The sequence below is a fragment of the Eurypyga helias genome, unplaced genomic scaffold, assembly GCF_000690775.1.
Source record: "Eurypyga helias isolate BGI_N326 unplaced genomic scaffold, ASM69077v1 scaffold33676, whole genome shotgun sequence".
NCBI classification, from domain to species: Eukaryota; Metazoa; Chordata; class Aves; order Eurypygiformes; family Eurypygidae; genus Eurypyga; species Eurypyga helias.
This window is the reverse complement of record NW_010255262.1, coordinates 1-6,849: the sequence shown is the minus strand read 5'-3', so window position 1 is coordinate 6,849 and position 6,849 is coordinate 1.

Below are 6,849 nucleotides of genomic sequence, written 5' to 3'. Positions count from 1 at the left end.
ACCTAGGCCTACTCAAATGCATCATTTCTGTTGAGCAAAGGTGTCTTTGGAGAACCTGGAGAATAAAACCTCCATGTAATTTCCCCCACTAATGAAATGAAACAATATTTCTCTTATCAACAGAAAATGATTAATACCTTTTGAGCACAAAACAAGAAAGCTTTGTATGAGCTTAAATTTTAACTAACAAACCCAGGCTTCCATTATTCAAACTGTCAAAAAACATCTCTGCAAGAGCTACTTTTCCAGCTGAAGTTCTCTTGCATTCTCATGTCATCCACAGTTCTGCAGGACTCCATGCTGACTAAGGGGTTTAGAAGAGGTTAAACCCAAGAAGAGTTTTAAGAAACATCTCAACTGTGGAGTGAACTCTAGCCTGCCAAACCTATGAAATAATATAACAAACACAAATACATCCAACTTATAAGAAGGCAATGAGTATGTGCTTGAGTTGAGATGACCATGCAACAACATTATATGTTCTCCCCCCCACCCCAAAAATGGTCTTGCATAGTCCATAAAGTAGACAATGGACCAAACAGTATTTTCCGTGAAGATGACTATTGCTAAGAACCATAATTAAGCAGAAAGTCCTTCACATGAGTGGATGGCCATGGAAGAGATGTACCACAAGACAGTACTGCAATTCTTCACTGTCACAGTTTGCAAAGCAATTTGACATATCACAGCAAAGTGCAAGCTGAGGTGGCAAAAAAACAGGTTGTGCAGCAAGATCTACTGTTTTGCAGTACGTCAGTGCTGGATCCTGTGGCAGATTAGGCATTGCTATGCTAGCATGGGGCAGCTTAGAGACAAACTTATAAAAATAAGGTGCTTTGTGAGTATGATCTACTCCTTTGTTACTGCACTTCCTAAGATCCTCCTGTTATCTTTTGCCTATTATAGGCAGCAGCACAACATGTTTTACCCAACACAGGGTAGGGGAAATTTTTTTGTTGCAATATTTCATGCTATAGCCACTTCCTTCTGGCTGCTGGGGAAGAGTCTCATGGCAAACCAACTGCAAATAACACATACAAACCCCCCAAACAGCAGCACCACACTATAGGTAGCTCCTCATTTTAACATTATAGAAGAGGATATGTGGTTGGAAATACCTGCAAGTCAGTAATAAATCCTTATCGGTTACAATGAACTGGAAAGCACATCTTCACTCAAGAGGAAAATGTTACTATATTATTAATATGCTAAAAACAGCCAGTCTACCTCTCTTCTAGCACAGAGTCTTTCTGAGAACATCCTCTCTTGGAAACTTATATCCACCTCCTCCTTTACCAGTACTACTTTAAACTGTATCAAAAACAGTGCTGTGAAAGAAAGGAGGGGACTGCAAAACACACTTTGCAATAGTCAAAGTACAGAATCACAGATGAATTTAGGTTCGACCTGTGGAGGTGTTTTTGTCCCACCTCCCACTCAAAGCAAGAACAACCTTATCAGAATGCTCAGAGCTGTGTCCAGTCAACTGCTGAATACCTCCAAGGATGGAGATTGCACAACCTGAGACCTTACTGCCTTACCTGACATTCCTAAAATTATTTGGTTTCCCTTCTTCCTTTCATCTAATTAGAATTAGTTGATAAATCCCACAGTCACAGAATTCTTTCACTCTTGATTTTTTTTTTTTTTAAAGAGTCTTAACTCTCTAACTCAGTTCCTTGGCATAAAAACCTGAACCAGGATTATTAGGTCAGGGGCATTTATTTTGATTATCTCTCTTTATAGCCACTTAAAAGCTTCACTCATCATTGCTTTATAGAATTAAAGCATACCTACTGTACTACAAATTCCTATAATTTGACTAGGCAAATTTGACTAGAGTGTATTAATTTGTAAAGGTATATAAATCTTTGAATAGAAAGGTTGTTTTTTTTATTTTAAGGCATAAGAACAGAGCTTATTTACATTGCCTTAATAGCATTAATAATACTGATGAACTCAATTTCAAGAGCACTAGCTTTTTGCATGGAACAGCACGGATTGACAGCTAGACCGTTTGCTCTACCCTCCGTTTTGAAGATACATTTTGTGACAGTGTTACTGTTGGAGAGTTAACTGTAGGTGAAACAGGTGAACTGCTTCAAGCAACCTCACTAGGCTCGGCCTTTTTTGGAGTTACACTGTTGCTTCCGAAGTAGCCAGACATTCAGTTACAAAACCACAAAAACACTCTCATTCATACTTACAGTGGTTTAAAGAACCTCAGGTTTTTCCACAGTATATCACCCAACATATTACTGATGCCTACACTTCAACAGATGGACAAGTTTACATAAAGCACGGAAGACTTCCCTAAAAGAATATGCCATACAGAAGTTAAGGAAACAATATCCAACTCAGACTGAATGTTCTAAGGCCCATGGAGAAGAAAAGAGTAAATGCAAAGAATAAAAATAAGGTACAACCCACTAAATCATATAATGGCCACCTGAATTTATCTGGCCTATTTTTCCACAGCTTGACCCACACTTATCTGAGACAAGGTGAGTTCACAGTCATAAAGTTAAGCTACACAGCTGGTTTCTGCAATGTCCACTATTTGGAGCAACTTTTGCCCTTCTGATTAAAGATGTCTTTTTTTCTGGACCTATGTCAATGCTGGTGTAGTTTGTTATTTAACTCTGTACAAACAGTTGAGACATCAGTTTGTGTGCAAAGTGAAAACTGTATTGTAACTTCCAATGACCAATCACAGCCCACCTATTTGCTCTCTTCCGAAAAAACACTTAATTCGGTTATTGTTTGCAGTATTTCTTCTAGAAAAAGAAAATAACCACAAAATAACTTGGATATTCAGAGGTTTGGTGCCTGATTAACACACCTATCAGTACTTGGCTCCATCTTGTCCTAAAACCCATGTCTCTGTCACTGTAAGATGACTCTTAACAATGTTATCTCAATATTGAGATCAGTCCTCAAGCACATCAGAAAGAGCACTGCTCCATACCAAGTCTGAAGTGCCAGCACCAGCCTTGTAAATCTCTCACAATCAGAGACTGCAAATAGCCTCAAGACTACAATAAACTGTGACAAGGACCAGACTTAAGTTCCAGACACAATGATCTGAACTAAGGACTTTTTTGTATATTCCCCTCCCACCCGTCTAGGTGCTGCAATGATTTCTTTGGGTGTAATAAAAAGCTGAGTTAGTGTCTTAAAGTTTTCTGAACAAGCAGAGACAACTTGTGTCACAAAATTATTCAAACTTCTTCTGAGAAACATTAAACGAACCCCTCCCACCCCCAAAATGTGTTTACTCAGGAGTAACTATCTACACCTAGCACACAGACTGGATAGTCTCCCCATTCAACTCACAGAGACCAGGAATCCTGACAGTAAAAGCTGGATTTGAGCATCTTGGAGAATTTACCATACTATCCCACATATACAGGTGTCGTGGTTTAACTCCAGCCAGCAAAATACCATGGAGCTGCTCTCACACTTCTCCCTCACCTCCTCCAACCAAGGGAGCAAATGACATGAAAAAGATAAAGAGCTCATAAAATTGAGATAAGAACTACTTACTAACTGAACATAAATTAGTAATAAGTATATGAGAATATATCAAAATTTACTAATAATAACTAATAAAATAGCATGAACTAAAACATGATACAAGTACTCACCATCCACTGACTGATGCAGTCAGGTCCTGGTAAGTGACAGTCAGAGCCTGACAGCAATTGCAGCAGACTCCGAGAGCGCCCCATGAGTGATAGCGTGACCGGGAAAACCAACCTACCCACCAACTCACTAACGAACCAGCAAGCTAAGGAGTTGGCAGGCAGCTAACAAAGGAGTGAGAGGAGTTCAGAAGGTAACAGAAGCGTTAATGGTCCCCAAGCCCACTCCCTGCTTATGTACTGAGCATGACATGCTATGGAATTAAATACACACTCTGTCAGTCTGGGCCAGCTGTCTGAACTGTTTCCCCCCACAATGCTTGTACTGAGAAAGCTGGGAATGCAGATGCAGTATCAGAAGCTGAAAGACCTTGAATTTGGTGCAAGCACTCCCCAGAACCAACTGAAGAGACATCTTATCAGTACTTGTCTTGGGGTAAATCCAGAAACAGCTTCATACCAGCCCCTATGAAGAAAGGTAACTTTTCTTGACTAAAACCAGAACAACAGGAAAAAATATTCACTCGTTATACAAGTATTTAATCATCCTATTGCTCTCCTTTAGGGCATACCTTTCCTTCTTTCTGACATAAATTAACATTAAGCTCAAATGCCTCACATTTAAGACAATTTATATATTATTTGCCTAGGGTAATTAACACATTCACAAAATAAACAGGTTATTCATTAGATACTCCTACTTCCTAGGGTTTTTAATTTACTTATACTTGCATTGTTAGGTATATGAGCTGGTTACACTGCCATGCATCTCTATCAGCAAAGGCTTCCATACAGCTGGTATGACCTTTGCATTTCTCTGTATCCCTGAGGCTACTAGAGCGCCAAGACATCAACCTACAGTAGGAACTGCTGCCATGTATTTAATTATGGCTAGTTGTATAATGAAAGCCAGGGAAAAGATAGAAAGTCTGACTGACTTCACGAGAGTTTTCAGTATCTTATTTTACTGTAGAGAATCTGATTTGGAAAAAACAACTATTTTTACATGTTAACAAAATTGGTAATAATTTCAATTAAAAAAAGCTTGACAGATCTGTGACATTTCAAGACTATTTTACATATTCGTGAAGGTGAACATTCTTAACACCGTTTATACAACTCTGATTTAATAAATTCCCTCTTTCAGAAGATTGATAATATTACAAGAATATACATAGGTTTGCATTTGAATTCTGTTCCTCGTCCATTTAAAAATATTATAAAGCGTTTAGAAAAATAATCAAACTAATTCCAGCTATTACTTAATATCTAGCTAGTATAACTAAAATTATTTTCTCCTTTTTTCAGTGTCTCATCTGGTGCGTGGACACAAGAATTACTTGGATCACGCATGTTCCAGACTACGTTGTGCAAACCTCTACCCAGCAGATCACAGAGATCCAATCGTCAGGGACTCCAGGCACTCCAGAGAACAGAGAAGAGCAGCAGCCAAACAATTCTTGTTTGGTTTTCCATCTGCTCAGGAGTCTATTATCTTCACTTCTTGCTATTAGTGAGTACTTCTGTGAGTATTTCGTAGCTATTACAAAACAAGTTGGCTATACTTAGACATGCATTATTATTGTGGACAGTATTTAAATTAAGTGCAAGAACGAGCCAAGTATACTAGATGCAGTATCACCTTGCCAACAGCTTTCTAAACACACATTGCAACACTACTGTAAAACCCTTAGCACTCTTAGGTGCATCTGTGCTTGCTGGGCCTGATCTTGTGAAAGATGGCAAACGACACTAGAAATGGTAACCCAGAACAAAATCATCAAGTATACCTTGGGAAGAGTCAAATTAACAGAATAGGGGCATGAAAGCCAAACTGTGCCAGGCCTCCACTGCATTGTTCCTCCCCAACATCTCCCACCAATTTACTGCTATGAATGCCCACAGTGTCTAGTCAACTCCTCAATACCACAGAGCAGTTCTTCCATTGGTTACAGCATTTTATGGTTCCTCCAAGTGGGTAAAGTTTGTGGGAGAATAGTCCCAAATATGCTCAGAGAGCAAACTACAGTTTTACATGTGTCTCCAGTGCCCATCCAACCTGCAGGCGAGTTATTAATACTGTTTAACTTACCACCATGACCTATTTAGCAACCTAGGTTGGCTAGTGTCCATTAGCAGCTTGTCATTCCCCTGTCTAGGCATCAGAAATAAAAATTTATGCTATATTAAGCTATAAAGTGTCTTCCATGATCCACATGGAGAAGCTAAATTATCTTGCACAGTATCACATGCCAGTTCTCAAAAGAATTCTGCTTTTAAATACCACATTGCAGAATGTCTTGTGCCCACAGTGCTACACATGAATTCGAGGAAACACAGCTCTAAGACAGGCGAGCAGGTAGGCATTGGCATGTACAAACATGTATGTAAACACATTGTGCGACCTCACCATGCAAGCCAAACCACAAACGTGCAGGCACCTCCTCCTTGTGACGTGAAATTTATCTTTAATTTACTGTGTCGAAGATACTTGTGTTATAAGCCACAGTTAACAAACCTTGTAATTTCTAAATCCTATTGCCTTACAGAAATAAACCTAGACTTAGTATATTTAACACACTTTTAATTACAAACCTTGATGCTTTTAAGTATTTCATTTTTCTGGATAAAAGACTAATACAAGTAATGTTTAAACATGCAAGCAGATTGCCCAAATAGAAAAACACACACTCCAAACAAACCCACAAACAATTACACTTTAATACCTGTTCTTCGGAGAACAAGAGCTGCAATACAGAACCATTTTCAAGAAATAAAGTCTTTGCTTACTTTATAAAAAGCTATTTAACCCAGTAAGACAAGAATGAGATCACAGAACAGGTGGGACAGAAGCAAAATCATCACATCAAGCAGAATACAACTGCAATCACTGTTCTACACAACTTGTTAGCATGACCAGTTAGGCCATTCATACCACATAACCTATTACCTCATGGAAGAGCCAGAAGTGACTGTCATCTGTAACTTAGAGCCTGGATGACAGGATTCTGGTCAGTTCATCAATAAGTGCAATCATTCACAAAAGAGAAGGGAAGTCCCAAGTTACAGCCTGTTTAAAATGTAACACACTGCATGCTTCTAATCTACTTCATCGGCTGTGATACAGAAAAGGCACTTTGTTTCTTTTTTTATATAGGTTAAACAGTTACTGCTGAAACACTATTTAGCTAGTTTAAAAAAAAAA